The sequence below is a fragment of the Temnothorax nylanderi genome, unplaced genomic scaffold (genome assembly GCF_030848795.1).
Source record: "Temnothorax nylanderi isolate EJ_2023f unplaced genomic scaffold, tnyl_v1.0 TNYL_tig0070_pilon, whole genome shotgun sequence".
NCBI classification, from domain to species: domain Eukaryota; kingdom Metazoa; phylum Arthropoda; class Insecta; order Hymenoptera; family Formicidae; genus Temnothorax; species Temnothorax nylanderi.
The window spans coordinates 251,889-274,736 of record NW_027249132.1 but is presented as its reverse complement, the minus strand read 5'-3'; the positions used below and the strand labels follow the sequence as shown (position 1 = coordinate 274,736).

Here is a 22,848-nt window from a genome sequence, read left to right as displayed (position 1 = left end):
GTTATTTGCTCTCGTGTGAACCACGCGAGCAGCGAGATCAACAATATGTGGACCAAATGCGCGACATATGTTACCGGTCCTCGGGTAAGTTTACATTAAGTGACGCGCTGCGGAATGGTCGATTGAAAACGAACGTGATACGGTTTCAATTGCATTCACGCATCTATTACCCGATCGGGTGTTACTGGCCGGCAAATCATAATCGACAGAACTAATTCGGTATGCACACAACACGGCTAGGGATATTAATTTCACTTGTCATTGGATTTCAGTGAATGCGTCCGTATATCCGCGCGTGCGAGGTAGATTCTGCTATAAACTGATCTTGCTACAATGAGGATGGATATATAGTTTAATCGAAAACTATTGAGCCATATTGCCGAGCATTGAAGAATTGATCGTTTTAATCATAATATGACAATACGATTATGCATTGATATTGATAATAATATTAAATATATACTTTTTTATTTTTAACGCTACATCGCAGACAATCAGAAGCTGAATATTGGATTTTAATATGAACGTACTTCATGGTAAAGAATAAAGATATTTATTCAAACTACGTAACATTTTGCTTTCAAACTTGTAATTGCTTATATATTGCATAAAATGTATGATATTAATAAATTTCAAAAACTCACACATGCGAAGGATTCTCTCGAAGGACGATCAAATTATTTGAGAGCAAAAATACGCTTCACGGAAAATGTTGAATGGGACTTTTAAAATAGCGATTTATATGTACGCGCAGCATATATCCCACGAAATATTCATGAGACATCGACTACGCCGAAGCGGTCACGTGTTCGCTTTTTTGACGATTCATGTTTTCGTTCTTCCTGCGCGTGGAGAATTTATGCGTGCGTCCAGTAAAACACAGAAAACACTCATGATTAATATATATCGCAATTTAACGACCGGTCTCACACGTTAATTTAATTTATATACGACCACGTTTTCGCGTCTAATTTTCAAAATCGCTCGACATACTTGTTCGTCATTGTACCATCGAATGCACTGTCCGTTACCGAGAGGAAACGTTTCACAAATCTGTCTTCACGTGCAGCGGGCACACACCTTTTCGCCCTTATCACCTGTCATGAATGAACGACCGAGCGACAAGACCCGCGCAATCACGGAGAGAGAACCGGGGCGTCACTAAATCCTTCCAGCGCAGCTGGTCCGTACTTCCACGTGGGCGACTGCAGCTCTCGCGCGAGGTGCATCTTCGCGGGGATCCTGTGTCGCCGGTGGGTGACGTACGATCGTTGCGAAAGAGCTAGGTGGGACCGCGCGCCACTTCCGTCCTTCTAAAATGCCGTTCATTCATCATGCCGCACTCACACTAACGCGCCGCGTTACATCGCGCCACACTGCGCCGCAAACACCTTCACTCACAGACAGCGGAGGGACGCAGAGGGTGTTATGCACCCGGTGTCGTATATGCACCCCGTTCGCGAAAGGGGGCGATAGGTGGGGGGAGGAGGAGGGGTACAACGAGAGGTCATGCGAAGAGGTCGCGGGGTAGACAGGGGACGATAAGGGGGTAGGGAGCGAGAGGGAGAGATAGGTGCGTAAAGAGACCGGTGGGCGAAATGCTGCCGTGGTGGAGACCGCGACCCAACTGCGCCAGCGCTTAGCTAGATATCAGCCCCCGACCACCGACGTCAACTCTTACCACCACCCCCCGCTGCGATACCCAACCATGCCGGCTTTCACCCACCCGCGTGCCACCCGTTGTGCGCGCCGTCATAGTCCCACCGTCGCGTCGTCGGCTGGTTCAGGCTGGTTGATTGTGAGGACGGTTGGCGTTCGCGCGATGGCATTTCCATTACTGCCGCGGACATTGTCATCGATGACTTTTGTGTCGCGCTGGCCGTCGCCACGCGCCCGCTATTCTTGTGCCGCAAGGTTATTAAGGTTGTTAGCTGGGTAAAAGCGCGTGTAGGGCTACAAACTGCTGTTATTGCCTGTCTCGAGCTTGCCAATGGCTGTCCGCGATATTTAACGCCGGCGCTAGAAAACGGTATGGTATCGACGGTGAAATAAAATTTATTGGCTTGGCTCGGAAATACTTCGGGCATCGCAATTTTTGGTGAACGTAACGCTTTTTCAGTGGTTTGTCATTTTGACAGGTCTGGCAGTTGCACTTAATCTACACCGATCGGTCATTTTGTCATTTATATGCATTGGTAATTTTTACTTTCAAAATCTTCGGATTGAGACATTCGATTTTTATTATTATATATTTCAATATAATCCCATTGTTGCGGTTGTAAAATATGACAGTAGTTTTTACAAAACGTTATAAATTTCGATCTAGTGATATTAAACCTAAAAAAATATAAGATTACACATACGATAAATTTTTTAAATTAATATCTGTATATATTTATTACATTTTTTTATTTATGAATATTTATTATTGTAAAAGGTATCGTCGAAATTTTTATGATTCAAATATTGTTGGCAATTTCCTCTATTATCGGAAATTTTTTAAACTCTGTATTACACAAAGTTTAAGCTTAAATCTCGGCTTAAATTCTATTCTGAATATTAATACAGTATTACTATCAATTAGTAAAGTTACATCAAAATTAGAATTAGAATTAAATCTCATTTACATGAAAAAGTGATAATACTTAGGCAATTCTGTAAATTTATGGCAGATCAACTGTTAATTTTTTCGGAATATATAATTTTATTATTGATATAATTACTACTAAATCATAGGGAATCTTGCTTGTCATTGTTTTTTAGCTTGCTTATACATATATAACAGCGGATAAAGTATCATTATAGTAAAGTTCTTTTTGGTGCTACAATTGCGATGAATATACACATATTTTACCTTTCGAATAATGAAGCGAATTATTGTCTTTTTTTCTTACATACCGTATTCGCAATTTATATTGCTGGAAAATCGCAAACTCTTGCAAAGCCAGCGACTTAAAAGTTTTTCTCCGTAATTTTCTGAATACCAAATTCTTTCTCATCGATTATCCGAGTTTTATTCAACTTTATTTCCTTGTTGTTTTCACTGGATTTTCCTACAGTTGGACATTTGAAGATGTTCTTCGCGTAAAATGCGGAACGTTTCTCGCTTGAATACTTCGAGGAAAGTAGCGTGTTAAAAAAGCATGTCTCTCCCTTAGTATCGTATCGATCATCGATGTCTTAGGAGGGTCTCGAGATCCAGCCGCCCTCGATTCGCGTTCACGGCGCAGTGCACAAGCCGTAAACTCGTAAATACCGAGATGTGGGTGAAGGCGTTCGAGCGAGGGCACGGAGCAATTTTCGCCGTATCTTGCAATTTTCATGCAGTTGCAAATGGTTGTGTACGGCCCGCCGAGAAGGCGAAGCACGCTTCGCAGGTGTTTGCAACTTGGGCGTGCCGCACGATGATGACCTCGTTAAAACGCCTTTTAATCCCGTATCAAAACCTTCAGCTAGCTCTCGCGTAAAACAGTTTTTCGACATATATTTTCCCTCTCTTTAATAGACGCAATGAAGTAGAACGCGGATTTTTGGATTTCTCAACAAACAAAACCAAGAGATTTCTGCATGAAAAATTTAATCATTTAGTGTTCCATTAAGTGAATTTTTAATTATTCAGTTTCCTGTAGGATTTGCGTGCTTTTCAAAAAGATTTTCTTTTAATTATACTGAAAATACGTATGTGACTTCCTATTTTAAAACAACCGAGACGGTTTCGATACACAAACATGATACTCTACTGACTTTCCCAAGAAATCTGATACCCGTCCTATCTGCATGCAGTAACAATTAAGCGCATTAGTGTGGTCGCTGCAAATGTTATGGCGAAACTTCGCGGAAGGTATGTTGCCGTCGGAGTGGCCGTCGCGTCGTCGCGGCGTTAGTTGGTAGTCTTTGTGGCAGTAACTATTTCTAGTTTACGCCGACATTCCACTTACGGCTTCAATCTGTGAGCGAGGATCAGAAGGCGGACTGCGCGTTAATGTTTGCGGCTGAAAGGGATACGGATCGTAGATTGCAGAACTCTCTATGACTCGGCACTACACTATCGGCAAGCATTGGACGGTGCGATATCGTGCGATGCAAATTTGCCATCGCATCCCGTAACGCTATCGTTTCTACGGCTGCGAGCTTCGACATAATTTGTCTGTAATTTGCGAGAGTGCGATTATTTCGAGCCACGCTTATTCTTATTTGCATTCGTGGCGATTGTTTAATGTAGATTTTGACCGCGTGATTTCGAGTAAATTATATCCGAGCAGGGATAATTACAGTTGACATTTGTTTATTATTGTAATGTAAGTTGGAATTTAAATTGGAATTTTTTTCTCCGTCTTTTGGGGCTACCTTGAGAAAATGTTGAATATTAAATTTAGAAGAAACATCTATAATTTTTTCTATATATAAAGCACATGCAAATACACCATCATCACTCTAAGTAATTAATTAATATTCTCACCGATACTGCGTGCAGCAAATTGAAACTAATCACTCAGTCACGTACTCGCGGATTGATTAAGATCCCAGAGAATTATGTAGGTAGTGAATGGCTTGTAATCTCCCAAGATTATGCCGATATCCCTATCGAGAAACTACGATAGCGGCGCGGCGGCTCGCGTAAAGCGCAGACTTGTTTAAGATTCGATTTTGACAAACCGATGATTTGCTCCGAATATAATAAGCTTAACATTGTTATGCAAATGTTACGCTGCACGAGTTCGCAAACAATTAAGTATTTTCGCGCGGTGCGTGAGACGCCTGTGTACCTGCCAATTACGATGCGATGTAATAAGTTTTACATAGTTCCCGCGTGTCGCCGACGTTTCTGACAAACAAGAACGGCGGTAGCGCGAGACTCGGATCAATATTAAATAATATACACGAAGATATTATGCGTACACTGTTGTGTCCTGAAAGAAATTAGAGCAAGCTGTACAAAATGTTCTCACACAACAAAATTCCAATTAGTCTTCACGCTTTATTTCTAAAATACTATTGATAATTCATTCATTTTATGACGCAACAGTCCGAGTCGGACCTAGGCCTCCCCCAAAGTCATGTGCTTGTGGTGCGCACGCAGGTTGTACACAAGCACATGGGACCTACAGTTTATAACGCCGAATCCGAACGGCAAGGCTATTGATAATATCGATGCAAATTTAATTTCAAATTTAATCGTCAAACTTTCTGTATATCTCTGTAATCCATATTAATTGTCGTATTCATAAACGTTATGATTAATATAGATTACGGAAAGATGATCTGTCGCAACAGTAAATTACGACCTTATATAAACAAAGAGTGGGCTTTATTTAAGCTTCATATTTCATGATTATCATTGCTTGAACCATATGCGTTGTCATACTTTAGAGAGAAAAATGATTTTGGCCAGAGTGAATTATCTTTTGTCGCTCAATATTTGCTCGGAAAACGCCTTTTATATGATAGCGAAGAATATAATGCATTGCAGTTGCTATCCCGTCTCATCGGTTTACCCCAAAACGATGTAAAAATATCGCTCACGCGAGGCTCATTAGCATTTAGAGTGGAGAGAGATTTATTCTCTGACTGTGACTGCTGGATCACGACACGGCATGCATAGGATTATCTTCGAGGACCTGGACAATAGTGACCTAATCCATTTACAAAGGAAACGAGGTACTTTCAAGGGGGCGATTCTGAGTAGTAGTGTCGTTTCTCTCGCGTCGCGCCGCTACGGGATTTTACGTTTCAGCGATCGTTTCCGTGCCTTCGGAGTCACGTAAGGACAATGAGATAACGACAATCTTTTATCTCCGCGATCGGAACCCGATATAATTCCTGCGCGTTTATTTTCCGCATGGACACGCGGTGGAATCACGTTTCGCAATTGAATCGCGCGTTGTTAAAAACTGATAATTGGAAACACGTACAAATTACTGTCGTTAAGCTTCACGATACATTAAGCAATTCGCGGTAACTGAGCCGATTTATTGTCGAATAAAATTGCAGAGTCTTCTTTGACATTTCAGTTTCGAACATTATTATCGCGCGCATTCGCAGTTTAGAGCTGCCAAATGCAACCCGATTTGAGCTAATTACTTTCAACATGCGAAAATGATTGCGTAAATAACCACGAGCGAACATTTATTACGTTTATTGCGGATACCAAAGTCAATATTAACAATAAAAGCATTTAATTTAGCCAGCATGATGATTGGCAATATCGTGTAATGTTACAACACATATCTAAATTATGAACTATCATATAATTCATATTTTGATTTATATTTTATCTTGAAAGGACGAAATATATTCAACTGTAGTCTAAAAAATAAAAACGTAACATGTCTCATCAGCAAAATAAAAACAAATTATGAGATATTCCGGAACATTTAAAAGCATGAAAAGCAGTATCTAAAACCATCGATAAAACTCGAGCGCCTTATATAAGAATTGACATCTGCTTGCCAATTTTTACTTCAGAGCTCTCCGTGGCAAAAGCACGACTCACAATAAACGATGTCGCCATAAACGGACGCGCGCGCATTACGACGTCGAAGTTATTCACACCAATGTAACTGCTTTGTATTTGCAACGCGTAGTCGAGCGGGGGCGATTATATCACACAGGTCGTGGAAATCCAGGCATTCTTGGTGAACGCCATATGTCGCCAGACTAGCAATCTCGGAGGGCGTGCTTTGCGCACGGTACGCGAGAAGTTACAGCTCGCCGTTCAAAGCAGATTGTCGTTAGTAGTCGGTGTACATATGCGCTACTTGGCACCAGGTACTGGACCTGCAAAGCCCTTTCCTTTCCTCCTCTGTGGCCACATCGCTAACCCTCTGTCGAAGATTCGCCAACTACGAATCCGTGTTCGTGAAAGAAGAGTAATGTATTTGAGCGACGTTTCTCTTTTGTGATGGAAATTTAATTATCGTCTTGTTAACCGTTCTCTCTTCTCTCTAAAGTCTGGCTGAATGCCAATGATACGCTTTCTTTGTTACGTATTCTGGTACAAGCATATAATAAAAGTTGCCTTATACGGCGCACACACGCATATTCATTAAAATTATATATTCTGTACGCTATTATGCATTTATGAAATTATAAAAATTGATATATATATATGATGTTGACAGCATAATTGGAAGTACTTCTTTAATCTAAAAAATACAGAATTATTTTTAATTTTGATTAGCTTTAAGTGATCTTTCATGAAATAAAGTATAAAAAAACAGAAACAGAATATTTAATGCTTAAAATTTGAAGTTAAAAAAAAGATGAAAAGATTGCTTCTGAAGAAAAATTAGCTTCAAATTTCTTTGCTTCTTTTTCTCTCGATATTCGTATAAACACACATATACAGACACATACACATTTTATGAAATGTAATTAACATAAAATTATTCTCTTTTTACTTTTTACTATCTCATTATTTTATACCGATATAATTTTTTTGAAATTTATGTGAAAATGTTTCCTTTTTACTTTGATCGATACGATTTAATAAAAAGCGAACGAATGGCGACCGAACACATTTCTCGTTACTCTTGATAATGACATCGCCACAATCCGCGTGCAAAAGTCGTTCACATTCGAATGCTGGGGAAAAAATCCATCGATCCGAGATATAGACAAGTCGAACGGTGCGACGTTACACAGTCACGTTTTCTGTGGGAAACTCTCTTATAGTGATTGTATTCGACAGAACGGCTCGTTAATCGTCGTTCACCGGGTTGAGCTTTCGGTTTTTTTTTCACGGGTCTTTGAAACGCGGTGCCATTCACGTTCCCGATATCGACATACGCCCGCTGGCTAAAAAAAAGAAGGAAAATGTGGAACGTACATCCTGTACGGTCGACAGTCGGAGAAAGAAAAAAAAAGAGAACGGAAAGAGAATTAAAAGGGAGATTTTTGCGTGGAGTGCGAAGAGCGTTTGATTTCGAGGGAAGAAATCAATCGTTCCTGAAAGCGCGATAGATTTTCAGCGTGAACTCCAAGCCTTACTATGCCGCGATTGCTGACGGTAATTTTTTTTCAACATCGGTGTATCTTTATTTTTATCCGAGGCGAGTTTGATTGGTTGCATTGCAGCGTTCATACAGAAGGGGCAGAAGTTCATATGTCATACAGAAGTAACGCTACAGTTACAGAAATTGTTACTTTTCTATATTTCTCTCGATTTGAATAACACGTTTCAGTTTACATATGCAGGAATTGCAGTTTCAAATTTATAAAGTCGGTGTGTTACGAGATTTATTATTCTTACCCGTCTCGCGATTAATTTTCTATCTTTTATTGGCACAGACTCTCCTGATGTTTATAAATTTTATGAACTAGATGGATGTTTTCGTCGTTAAAATAATTGATGACTTAGAAAATTGCTTCCGCACGTTAAACGCGTGGCAAAGCGTGCTCGATAAGCCGGCATATAGTTTCATAACTGTTTCCTGATGTTCCGAATGTATCGCGAGTCAGGAAATTGGTGGACACTGGAGGATTTGGCGACTGTCCCGAAACGCGGTCAGGAACCGAGAGAATCGAAAATATCGCCACGCTCTTAACGAGCTGTACGTGCTTCGTGCTATCGCGTTCGTCCGCACTGAAAATAAATTTGCGAAATCGAATCAAACGCCGAAAGAGACGCGTAATGGAATCTATTAGAGCGAATTTTGCCGTTCGATTCTGTCCGCGCTCGCGGATGCCCTATAAGCGTAACACGCATCGTCGTAAAACTTTAACGGTCCGACCATGAGATTTAGTGGAACGACATAAATCCCTTCGTCGTCATGAAAAATATAATTATAACTTATTCGGTAATGAACGAGAATTTGTACATATTAAATTATAATTATTACATTTAGTATTTGATATAAATTCTTTTCTAGACACTCTCTGTTGTTTATGATTCACACATACAGTGACATGATTTATTCAATAACAATAATTTTGTTGTTCAACGAAATGCAATTGAAAGCTTCGATTTCATTCTTGAATTTTTATCTCCGCGCACATATAATCTTTGCTTATTGCAGTCAAATGCAATATTAAAAATCCTAATTTTACTTTGCTCGAGCATTCGTCAATTTTTAACCGTAAGCCGTACTTTAAATTGTTAAGAGACGAAGAAATCGGGCAACTGAGAACAACTGAGTATGTTTTTTGGAAAAACGGCGGAAGTGACTCGCGGAACAGGACGTAAGAGATGGAGGAAAGAGCGGAGAAAGATGAAGAGTTACGAGATACAAGGACATGTTCGTCCGACGTCTTACTTTACTTTTCGGCCGCGCGTATTTATAAAAGAGAGAGAAAGAGAGAAAAGGTGAAGCCATTGCGTAGCTTTGATGCAATTCGGAAGACTCGTAACTGACATTCAAAAGGGCAGCTAACGTCCGTATGATACCCACTTGGCTATCGTCCAACGTTCTCATCCGGTTAAACGAAGCGCGTCTTCTATCATGTCTATTTCTCTCCTTTTCATGTTATATGGTCGTCGTCCCATCGTCCGCCGCTTCCTAGCACGGATACCACCTTGTTTTACTATCGTTATTCCTCGTCCTCGAACCGAAACGTCGCGGACGTGATCCACGTATACACACGTGCGCGCCCTGGTAGCTCTATTTCCCCCTACATGTGCGCCGGGGCTGATTCGAAAGCAAATACTTTGAAAGTACGCGAGACGGTCGCCGTTTCTCGACATCGTCGATCTCTCGCAGCCCTGTTCTCTACCCTGTTTAGGAGGGTAGCCCCGGAGTAATTCTGTGTCGTCCATCCGTTTGTACCGGAAGCCCGGGGAATCTCCGACCGCCGGGGTCGGGCCACCGATAGAACAACCTTCTTCCACGTTCTATCGGCGTTTCCGTCCGGCGCTATTATAGATAAAAGCGGCCGCTGGTAAATTGTTGTTTCGATTGGACCGCGAGCGCCTTCTGTTCCATTATTTTCGACGCTCCTCCACCGTCGGACCCGACGGACTTTAAGGCATTTTATCTCGAATTTTTCTATTCTGCCCGCTCGTCGACTTTTCGCTGGGCATTTTTCTTCTCGCGCGTCGTCGTTATTCGTTCTCACGGACGGACGGGAACGTGGAGAGCGTGATAAATTGCGCGGGGAATTGAGATAAATATTGCACGAATTAATTTGTTGCGCACGTCGGATTTCGCGTATCGAGAAATCGTTAGTGTTATTTCAAATCACCGTGATCCGATTTTTTCGCACTTTGGATTAACTTCCTCCTCTGGACGCTTACGTCTTCTTTAAAAAGTCATTAATGCCATTCTCTTTTAACTTGTTGAGATAATTTAGAATTACTGCCATTCGCAAGTTGCGCTGCCGAAGTCATTTTCCTGGCGGAGAAGATATCAATGCGACCGATAAATCATCGCGTCGCATTGTCGACGTTGCAAGCTGGCGCGAAATCGATGCTCGATCATTAACGAGATTTATACAGAAATCGACGCGTTTCTTTGCGCCCAGTCGAGCCCCACTCGGCCACTGTATTCAGCGCAATCCGGTCCTCCCTCGTGAAAAATTAAAGATCCCGGCGCGTCGCCCTTTTTTCCCGAGCATTTATCAAGCCCACGGAGCCGTAGAAACTGCACGAGCTGCAGAACGTAATCTTGAACAATTCGAAGAATACCGGACGATTTCCTCGCCCCATTTCTGCCGCTTCAACGTTTTCGCCCGCCCGCCGCTCGCCGCTCTGAGGCCCCAGCCGTCATTATTATCTTTTTAAAACGTCCCGGTCCAATCTCATTTCCAATCCTCAATGTTATCGCTTGAAATTTTTGTCTCTGTCGCGTGCAACGCGACAAAAAATAAATAAAATATATTTTCACCACTGGAAAAACAGCAAAAACAAAGTATCTTGTCGGTACAAATGGTTTTTTCAAGGTAGATATTTTGTTCTTATTTTGAAAGTTTTGTTTTCCAATTACCTATATTTTATCTTAAAATGATGTGTGAAAAGACATAAAATATACAAATCTACTGTGCGAGAAAACTTTCACAGTCAGAGTTAATAGAATATAAACTAAGATAAAGTAATCCCAGAATACAGGTGTTCCGTTAAAATAATAAAATTGATCATAATGCGCCGCTTAATTATACAAGCATGTTTAAAACTCTAGTTAGATAACAAATTACTGTCGCTATACTGAATTTACGGAATAGAATTAAGAATAAAGTAACTTTAACAAAACAATTTTACATAGTCGACACGCAAGTAAGCAAGTTGTACTTTACCGGAGAAAATACGCAAAGAGATTAAGAGTCAAAAGTACGCAACTTTAACGTAGTTACACCTATAAAAACACATAACACACACCGTTTTATCCTCATTTGGACTTTAATAAACACTAGTTTTAATTACCTGGATTACGTGTGCTTAACAGTGCCGTTAAGACCGTACGCGGTGATTTTTTATCCGGCTTTGTTTTCGTTTGCTTTTACGTGAATGTCAAGATAATTAATCACATTTAATACCGTTGATGTTTAAAGAGGATTAGGGAAATCCTGGTAGCGCGGCTTGTTACGACAGAAATAATGGAGCGTCGTGCGCCTCGATCGAGTGTCGGCTGTGTGATAAGCAACTTTCCTTCACCTGGGAATATAGTTCGCAGGAAGTTGCGATAACCTTGGTTCCACTGGGATATCGAGCTAATTTGCTTAGGCAAGGTGTTTAAATATCTCCGGATATCAGAGTGATTTTCAATCAAAAACAGGATCGTCACGGGAGATGATAATTTCACATTACGTCTCGTTATGTCAAGAGTGTTAACTAAACGCGATAATTGCTCTATACTGAAACTGAAACAGTACATTAAATTACCCGCACATTAATCCATTCTCAAAAGTGATGTAAACCGATATACGTTTTCGTTATTGTGCGACAGCATCGATTAGCAGCTGACATTCGCAAAACGTATTCGTAAATATTTAATCGTATAGTACATATATGTAACAGTTTAACAGTTTTAATACTTGGCCATCTAGAAAAGCGGATTACCGTATTATGCTTTTGCACGCTTATTAGGACATATATTTTTTGAGAAATTCTCGCTCTGTCGTCCGGATCGGAAGTTGTTAAGAATGTTAAGATAAAAGCCGTTATTATACCAGTAATTACAGAATTGTACGAAAAATTATGGGGAGCGCTCGGCAGAAACTTGGCACACGGTTGACAGGTTTACGATGACTATCGGGAAACATGAAAACGATAAATTACAGCCAGGCATTGCGGCGTACCACGTATTTTCCGCCACGAGCGAACTCAATAATCCGCTTGTATCGGACGCGATGACTCCGTCGAGCGATCATTTGCGACGATTGTTGTAACTGATTGACTGCACGTGTAATTTTCAATAGACGGACTCTCTTCGCAAGATTGCGTCTGCACTTTCAATTAACCTTTAAAAAAAAACAAGGGAAAAGGAAACAATATACCTTTTTAATTTTTTCCATCAAAACATCATTAAGACGTTCAATTTTGCGGAAAATGTTTGCTTTTTAATATCGGACTTTTCTTGTACTTTAGCTTCTAGGATAATTTAGATTTAATGGACGTCATATATCAAAAGTGGCTTGTTACTCCGCTCAATTAATTTTCCACGTTTGCCTTGTCAAACGATTTCTGCACATTTGATTTTTGAATAATAGTTTGTAAAATATGTTCTTTTCGCTCGTTATTTCGTGGCATGTTGTATTAAAGGGTCTCAGTATAGATAGGTACACGAGAGAGACGAAGCAACCGCGAATCGTAGTCTTGAGTTATACCGACGCAACGTTAACACTCCAAAGTTCGTGCATGCCGACTGTCACAATTACTCGCGCACGGAACAAACACGAGACAGACATTGAGTTGTGTGGTTCACCATTGATTGCATAGCTCTACCGATTGTGTGTATATATTCTAATACGGAGGAACGTACACGCATCTGTCGGTCGTAGCTACAGCAGTCCGGTGAAACCGTCGGTTTGTTTCATGTTCCAAATTGACATATATATCTTCTCTCCCTCCCGATACCAGCAGCAGCAACAGCAGCAGCAGCAGCAGCAGCAGCGGTAGCAGCAGCAGCGGAAGCAGAAGCAGCAGCTGCAGTTCAACCGCGAGTCCGAGTCGAGCACCTACTTACTTGAAACTATCAGCTCAACTGTCAAACTGGAGTTGATAATGTAGTCGACCACAATAGTAGCCCGCCTCGAGCAACTCCCGCGCGCGGCACGGAACAGAGAAGAGATCAGTAACTACCCGTAACTTCGCGAGAAGCTTAAGAATCGAAGAACTCGCGCGGGAGGAGCTTACACCCCCACGAGCTTATAAGAGCGTCCCGAAGTATGTACACCATATGAATTATGGACCAGGCGACGAGGGAGACGTATCTTCGAGTTATGCAAAACCTGGTTCTCGATGCACCCCACCTTCGATGACATGCTCGTGCATATACTGTCTCGGCGCATCCATAAAGTCAACACCAATCTTTTTAGACTTATGCCGCCGTAGGATAAAATTACGCCTACTTCTTTATCCAGCTCGCAGACGCTTACGCAATTTTAGGAATGGCAAATTTAGAAAATTACACTATAAAGACAATAAATAAATTTTATATAAATTTTATTATATATTTGTTATAATAACTATTTAATAACAAAATTATATTTATTATCTTCATAGCATAATTTTCTAAATTTGCCATATATAGATATAATGTGAGATATATATTTTTACTATCATATGACAGCTTTTAATTCTGCATATTTATACTTTTGTTGACAAAATTTATATGTGGTAAATCCACGACGTGATAAATTTACGACGTGAAGCAGCGAGATAAGCAAAAATTCAAATTCCATAGGAATTTGCATAATTGCGCTCCTAAGATGGCATAAGTTTGTCGCACATGCTAAATCCACTAAAGCATCGAGCTCGTACAGCATCGATAAGAAATTTAGGTCGTGCCCGGAACGAAATCAGTCTGGGTATCAAACTAGAGTCGATAATATAGTCAGTCGATGGAGCGCGATGGCATAACTTTCGTTCGAGGAGAGATCAGTAACAACTCGCAACTCCCCGGGAAAGCTTAAGAATTCGAGAAAGCCTCGGGCTTATAAGAGCCGCCTCTGCTTCGAAGTATGTACTTCGATGCATGAATTATGCACCAGAAGACGTACGAGAGACATATCTTTGGGTTATGCAAAATTTGCTGTAGTCGGCTCAGTCTTTCTCGTTTCCTCTCTTTCTTTCTCTCTTTATCTTTTTCTCCGCGTTTCCGCTTATTCTCGATGATATACATTCTTCGCATTTTGATAAAGATGCGCGTTTTTATTCGGCGGGCTATTCGATATTGACGACTGAAATTTGAATCCTCTCATCAAAAGATTATGCTAGGAACCAACATTATAATATTTTCTTTTGATCATTCTTTTGAGCTCAGGATAAAAACCTTAAAAAGATAGTCTTGACCGTTATGATATAAAACGCAAAAAAATATAGGTATTCCATATTTATGTTTTGTGAAATGTGTAGAAACAATGCATAAATCTCTATCTCATATCTTCGATTCGTAGTAAAAAACTTGAATAAAGATTAGATCTGTGCACTCGATGTAGTATAATAAAAGAAAATCTTTATACACACTTTTTGTGATACTTATAAAATATTATAAAATATATACATGAAAATAAATAATATAATATATAGTGTAACCTAAAATCATTAAATTTTAACATTTTGTTGACATTTAAATATAATACATGTAATTGCTCGAAACGTGATCATTTCCTATCTTATAATTAATATTTATTAACCAGTATGATCAAGTAAGTTTTACAATTAATTATTTGTAAATGTTTTGTTGCACCTCTCTTTATCGAAGGAAATATCTCATATGTATATTTTAACAAGGAAGCGGTAAAAAACATTATAATTTATTGATTTACGTTTTTCTTCGGACGATAATTCTTTCTGTAAAGGCACATTTTTCCCGCGCTTTGAATTTCTCATCAATATAAAAGTAATTTGTTTATCATTTTTATATTTATAATAATGAATATTTATAATAATGAAATAATATGGAATAATAAAACGAAGTAAGCAAACGCCGAGTCGAATAATATAACTAAGTTGGGAGGTGGAATTATAATACGTATATATATTTCACCTATTAATAACGTGGAAAGGAAGAGGATTGTAACGATTCTCATCACAGAGAGTTATTTTTTATCAGTTCCGCGGATCTATCTATGATGCCTAATTCGGGCCTCGTTAAAAATTTTGTTGTTTTCTTTGCAGGGAATTATGGATTTTCTTGATGATTCCTGAAAACTTTTGTAATAAGTTAACGACAACAATTATATATGTTTTAAAATCGAATTATGAGATTAGTACATTATGAGAGAAAATTTTATTCTTTTTCCATTATATATTCTCCTCTCGGTATTAATAATAGCATTAAATAGTGTTATCTTAATTACAAAAGATGATAATAAAGTGAACATGGATATAGCAATTTATAGATAAATCTCAATTATGAAGAAAACAAATTTAAATCATAATAAGTTTGATAAGGGTTATGGTTACGAACGAAAATATTTAATTCTTTAATTTTTGGTTTCTTTTAAGATACCATTTTCAGACAATGGACATCCCGCCACTTCTGCTTGTTAAAATATATTTCTAATATGTTTTTTTAGATTTTCTTGTAATAAAATACATACGCAAATTATAACATGTTATTTAACATATTTTTATCTCTTAATTAAAGTTTAGTACACATACTTATGTAATAGATTATACTTTTTCTTTTAGTAATTGTATGAATGCAGTTAAAAATGTGCGGGTATATTTAAAAAATTCGAGACAAGTCGAATGGGTACCTCGATACCAGTGGGATATTTATTACCTTTGTTATCTTACATGTAACGTTTAAATAATACTATGCAAATATCAATTTATGTTACAGAAACATTGATAAATTTTTGTTAAATATCTTTATATTCAACTTTCTAAAATTATACTGTTATCGGTCTCGATTTGTTTCGAACAATTAGTACCCAAGAATTATTTGTACCCGCACATACAATAAATTAAAAGAAAAGCGCATGTATCTTATAATTTTTAAATATATTCTTTTGTAACCACATTTTTATAAGAGCCGTTCTATCCATGTATTTTTTAATAAAAGAAGATATTTCGCAACATATCGTGGGAGAATATATTTTTGTCTAAATTTTACTCTCATTCATTAAAACACAATGATGAACATTGATTAAATTATCGCAGAAATATTCAGAAGTTATATAATATTTATATTATGCAAAAATTTGAAAAAAGTAACTATTGTTAATTCTCTGCCAAAATTATTAAGAGCTGTCCCTTCTGCGATAGGAACAAATTATGTTCGCTGGATCGCTTAATTTTCCTTTGCGAATTGATTCCGTGGAACTATTATCTTCTATAAAACGTGGTAATAATGTAGTCTCGCGATTTTTAAACATTTGAAAAATGTATCTTTAATTTAACATAAATAAATTTTATATATACTTATAAATTTTTTATTACTTTATTTACTTTAATTAAAAGTAAAATTTATTCTTGATTTGCTAATGTTGTATTAATTTTATTCTATTCAGAACGTAAAAATTTGATACAAAGTGATAATAGATTAAGTGATAAGTAGCCTTTCTTAATATATTAACATCTAATCTTAGATTTAATTTTAAATCATTTCATAGTCTAGAACATTGAGATTCCGATGAAACATTTAAAAAAAATATGATGGGATATACATACCAAAGCAATTATGCTCGATCGTTAACGAGATCGTCGAGTAGTAGATAGAAGCAGCCGCGTACAAGACATTTCCGTATATGTATATACATATAATTTACATATATTTTACATATCATATAGGATCTTTTCATATAATTAATACACACGATCTCTGATGGCGTAACCTTTCATGTACAGAATAGTTCTAGCTAGACACTTTGATCGATATATGTCGTTGATATTATAGACGCTGCAAACGTCACGGACACCAGAGACGTCATAGACGTCGGGTCACGTATCTAATGAGCAATCGTGGCGGCTAAGCGTTGCGATATCGATACCACCATTATCTAACTTGGGGCCAGGTTGTAACTTGCAGTATCGTCGTAAATCCAGTCGCGTAGTCGCGAGCAGAATTGACCGGTCTTCCCTCGGGAGAGAGAGAAGTACCCATTCTATTTCGTAATTGTCTCGAGTCAAACAAGACCTACTTACGTCTTCAGCCGCGGACATGATTGAATCCCTAATGAACCAATAATTTCGCTAATGATGCACGATCAGGAACTGTTTGTTCACCACATGCGTCTATTAGTACCACTGTTTGGAAAATCAGTATAATTAATTGGCAATAGATCATGATTGTTATTGAAATATTTAAAAAATGCATGATACCTGAAATATATTATGATGGATATTAAAGAATAATTGTTATCTATTAATATTGAGTAAATGAAAAAATTATAATTTAGAATTTCCATTCACGTTTCAATTCTCATATTGAAAAAATAAGTTGCACAAAATGTCTGCTTTGATGAATACCCTACTTTCATATGGTTGTGAATCATTAGTCAAGAGTTATTTAATTACGAGGACTTGTAATTTTTATTACTACTTTTCAAATATCTGATATTATTTACAAACAATTATCTTTTGGATAACTATTTTTAATGATGAGAAAAACAGCTCCGTTTTTTATATTACAAATGTATTTTTAATATATTTATTATAATGGCTCCTCTTTAGATCTTGTAATTTAGTATTTTTTTTCTTAACTCTTATATACACGTAAATGTCATGATAACAATTAACATATGTATCAAGATAGGCACGCGAAACGCAGAAGATTAGTTTTAGTCGCATGTCGATACGTCGATTTTTCGTCGAGTTGTAATATTTTAAAAATCCAGCGCGCGTGTATCATTTATGAATGAATGTAACGCAGAAATGTGTGCATATACATGTGACAAGTATCTCTATTTTTAGACATCATCTAAAGTATTTGTATCGAGATTGCAGATTGATATAATTTTTGAACATAAAAATTGTAGCGGAATGATCTTAGTTTTGTTCGAAAGACTTTATCGCTTCCAATTAGCGTGAGATCATTTACCTCAGATTAATTTACGAAATATAATTGGTTAATTAAAAAAATAAAATTGCATTGCTCTGAAAATAAATCTTACTTAAAATTGAAAATCACATTCATGTATTCGAATTAATTTATTATTATCATTCTCTATATTAGTTTTTCTATCCCAAAAGGATTAAAATTATGTGTTTTTAATCAATTATTAAAATAGAATTATCAATGAATCATGTGCATATTAATCTCTTAATACGATGATTGCCCGGCTCATTGTTTTCAATATTAATCGTATGTTAAACGCGTAATCCCACAAAAAATAAATAAAATCTTATTAATAAGTTATCAATAAGATTTTATTTATATTATAATATATCCTACTCGGCGTTTCAATACTTTAATTACTTGATTTGATTATTTGTTTAATTTTTCACATTTTCTATCCAGAAATGTAGTAATGTATAAATGCATTTAAATCGACGAAAAGTTTAACGTGCAATGCGAAATATACATTCAAATTTAAATATTGTTAATAAATACACGTGTGATATTAGATTATATCCATTTAAATTAATTAAATTACTGTTTCAGAGACTTAAATTACTGGTTCAAAGACCAAGACAACTCTGAAAATTCATTAGATTCTTCATTCTTAGAACTACGTTTTAAATGAATTTATTGTTATAGAATAGAAAAAAACCATTAATAACTGTTAAAGAAATTACTTAAAATGTACATCTTAGATTTAACACCACATTCCTCTTTTTATCGCGAAGTGCGCAGTAGAATCTATCGAAAATTTTTGACGATGCTGCCTAACCGATATCACGGGAAATGGGCGCATCCCTCCACTGTTCAGAAATCTATCCACGCAAAGGGGTATGCGGGGTATGCCCTGTGTGGTGTACGGTTACTGCGCCCATTCTTGCTCCACTCGATGCAGAGACGAGTTTCTGCAAAGTTGGACAGGAGCGGCTAGTTGCACGTACGGGCACGCGATCGAGCGGGAGATTTTTGCACGCAATCGCGCGCCTCGCTGGCTGAATTCCCGAACGACGACGGCCCTCCCAAGCCCGAGGGAGCTGGTACGTGCGTTAACGTGACCGTAACCATCGGCCGTCGCGAATAAAAGTGTATTAAACGTAATGAAATCGTATCTGCGAGAATCGTAGGAATATCGCGGCAACTGATAGCTGATATCGTTAACGTTGAACCGTAACGAGATGAGGTTTGTTTCGGGGAAAAAAATGATGAGAAAAAACTGGCTGGAAAATTCAGAATTCCAGACAAAATCGATTTGTAGCGAATATTAATTTGTCAGCATTTAAAGCTAATAATTTTTCAATGATCAATTATACTTTTTATTCACTTTATTCTCTTTATATTTTATCCACGATATGTAACTTAACAATTAATAGAGATTTTTGTACAAAATAATTTATATTGAGCTCTTTTAAAAGTAAAATGCCTGAAGCTAAAATTTTTTATTAATTTCCGTATTGATCTGGTCTTGAATTCTACTTTTCTAAATTTTACATAGAATGTTGCTAAAAGCCGTCGATCGGAAATACCTTGTTTGACCGCGAGGCTTAATTATCTGGCTATTTACTGTACGAAATTGAACGGCTATAAGCAATTAGAGCGGACGTGATACACGCGGATGAACGCAACGTCGCAGAGCCGATATTTCGTAAGTGTATACTGAAGAGAGATGTGTTTGCTATATGCTTTATTTACCGTGTTTTAGGCCTAATCGCCTTGCATTAGGCCTAATTGCATTTTGCTCGTTCATTTTCCACGCTAAACCGGGTTTTAATTAGATCACAAATTGAATTTCCGCTGCGAGAAGTCATTTGCAAATTATACGCGAGATAAAGTCATCGCATCGTATCGGCACTTTTTCAAAGTACAGTTCCTATGTCATATAAATCAAGTATCCATGTTAACGTTAAAGCCAGATAATTTCAAATAACGATAAAATACGGAATGAGTAATTGGAAGGTAAATTATTACGTCTGCCTTTCGAAAGGTGCGGAGTTTTTTTTTCTCCTGACCGGACAAGTCGATCGTTGAAAGTGGTCGTCGCTGACCAGATATGCGCGGTTATATACGAGCCAGTGATCGATAAGAGGGTGCTTCAACGATGATAAGAACGAACCAGTCCTGTGCTACCAATTGCTCTTTCGCCTTTAAATTGCAACCAACGAAAGGGATCAAAGGCTCTGCTCCCGTTCGCCCAGCCGAGCAACTTTACTGGCCGGTTTTTGCCCCAGATATCTTATTTCGCATGGTTCATTCTCTTTCTTTCTCTCTTTCTCTCTCTAATTTCAAAGGACGTTTATAAGATTTGAACGGAAGTCATAAATAAGAATATAGAATCTACCTGCATTTTAACAAACACATATTTAATATGCCTGAGCGTGCAATAACCAATTTGTTAGATATAATACTTCGCTTCGTGTTACTTATTCATTCGCAGTGAGCCGTGCGTTTAATCGCGTGTCGTATCGGTAGCGCAGAACGAAATACCGCATTAATTAAAGTGTGCCGTAGTAATTAGCCGGTAGTAATTACCTGTCGGTGTGTCTCGCAACCCGAAACTGCCGATCCTTTCTCGAGTTTTCGTACGAAATAGGAACACGCGTGCAACGAGGGGGTGTCGAACAAACAGGCGAACGACACTGTCGTAATTAACTACATTTTCACGTTCGTATCAATGCGAGTCTCTGCAGTGAAAATCTACGAATACCTGGAAAGAAAATTTAGATGACACGATGATATCAGAGTTAGTGAGTACATTTATAAATTCCTGATGTGTAATTATTTTTGCAGCCTGATAATAATAGCCAATGAATTTTAATCGTGAAATAAAAAACGGTATATTCCTCGAATATCATTAAAATAATATTGCATTCGTTCAAAAGACAGATCAAACGGGTGAGTCTTTATTCTAGAAAGATAATAGGTCTCAATGACGCTTATGTCTCTCATAATAGTTGCGTCTATAACATTTTTTCACTGTTTCCCTATCTTGTCGTAGGACCAACTTCCTCTCGAACGCGCGACAAATCGCGAGTCGGTGATTTATCGGTACTGCCGGACCACTCGAACGTTCAGGATCGCACCGGCGATAAATTAAGCGTTTCCACAGGGCTGCAGCCCGTAAATGGGTGACACTCGATTTGCTCGCGTGGCTTTTAGAACACAGCCGGAGGTACGATCGAAGATATGACCCAAGATTCGGTTGAGAGTGTGTGCCGTTGTATCTATCGAAGGAGCGTGGTACTTTACGTGGGAGAATAAATGGTATAATGATGGGGTCCCTTTAGGCTAGCTCGAATAGATTATTGATCAGAAAATCGATAATATCGTAAACCATTTCCTTGTAACACCTAGAAACATTTATCTTGAAGAAACAGACGTTAAATACCCATGCAATACATTTTCACAAATTTTGTAAATAGATAACATAAAATCACAAAATTGATTTGCAAATATAATTTTAATTATTTCAAATTATATAAATATACTAATTAATTATGTCTTGCGATATGCAAACGGTAGCAAAACATCAGTTTTCAGTTAGTTTTAAATGGACTTTAATACAATCTTACAATTGTGAAGATTTAATTAGAAAAGTTAATATTGATAATTAACGACAAATGATAATATCCAGCTACGTTTTTGTTTGCGGAAGTATCTATCGCGAAATTCATCAGAGAATATGATCTTAAGTTTTGAAGGCAAACCTCACGGAACATGCTGCACCGTGACTTTATATCGTTCAACTTATCTTTTATTATGAAACAAGGATAAATAACTTCTTTCAAGGCAGTTTCCTACGATATTTCTTCTACCGCCGTGCAATTTATCCTGCAGGCAGACGGCTATAGAGAATCGCTTGTACAAATCTGAGACGTGGTTTACCGCATGAGTTTACTCGGTGGGCTCTAGTCGTTGTTGCAAGAATACGTAACGAGTGTGGCGCCCTAGCATTAAACCGACCACGCGCATAACATTAATCCGCATTACGCTGTTTTACGCGATCCCCGACGCTTGCTGGGAATAATGCGGGATTACGTTGTAAATAATTCCGCACGCTGTTACGCGAATCACGGGCGCGCGAGTAAAAGATCGCTTTCAACGCATTTTTATCGATATAGTCTAAATCACCGCAAATATTTTAAATTCATTATATTTCTTTGGTCCATTTAAATGAGGTAATACGCTTACAAAGAACGCATGCGTAATGCAAAAACTTTTTCGGTTAAAAACTGCAAGTATGTTATAGAAGAGAGAAATGTAAAACTTCATACATCAAACATTTGCATAATATCTTAAACACACTTTTATATTTCATGTTGAAATCTTATTAAAATACTTTTCTATATTTTTCTTTTTCTTCTGTAAATCGTATTTTAATTAAACTAACTGATTTCAATGGACGAGCGACTATTGTCTGTTTTGTATAAACTCAATGCCAAATAATTTTCTATAAATTTTCTTCTTTCTGATCCTCTCTTTCAAAGCCTTTCAAACTCTCTTGATGAAGTGAGAGCAATGATGATAATTGTTATTATTTCTCTTGGATTGCAATAAACATAACGTGAGACCTAAATATGTATACAAGTCTTAATACCTGAATGAGTCTTTCTACATGGCGGTACGATCGTTAACCATTTAAACGGATTCCCACGATGGCTTTAGAAACGAGACAAGGTATAGCGAGTGGCGC

General features: G+C 37.7%; 2 protein-coding genes across 12 annotated transcripts in view; one reads left to right on the top strand and one right to left on the bottom strand.

The window, feature by feature from the left end:
• LOC139773840 (zwei Ig domain protein zig-8) overlaps window positions 1–1,716 on the bottom strand; it is a 59,606-nt gene extending 57,890 nt beyond the window's left edge. For 5 of the 11 annotated variants that reach the window (XM_071708599.1, XM_071708598.1, XM_071708609.1 and 2 more), the window contains exon 1: window positions 645–1,716. The gene's annotated coding sequence lies outside the window, so the exon portion shown is untranslated. The remainder of the gene's footprint in view (window positions 1–644) is intronic. The other 6 variants (XM_071708604.1, XM_071708606.1, XM_071708602.1 and 3 more) reach the window with 6 other exon arrangements.
• Window positions 1–22,848, top strand: part of LOC139773841 (zwei Ig domain protein zig-8) — a 166,617-nt gene that overhangs the window by 9,906 nt on the left and 133,863 nt on the right. The window lies entirely within an intron of this gene.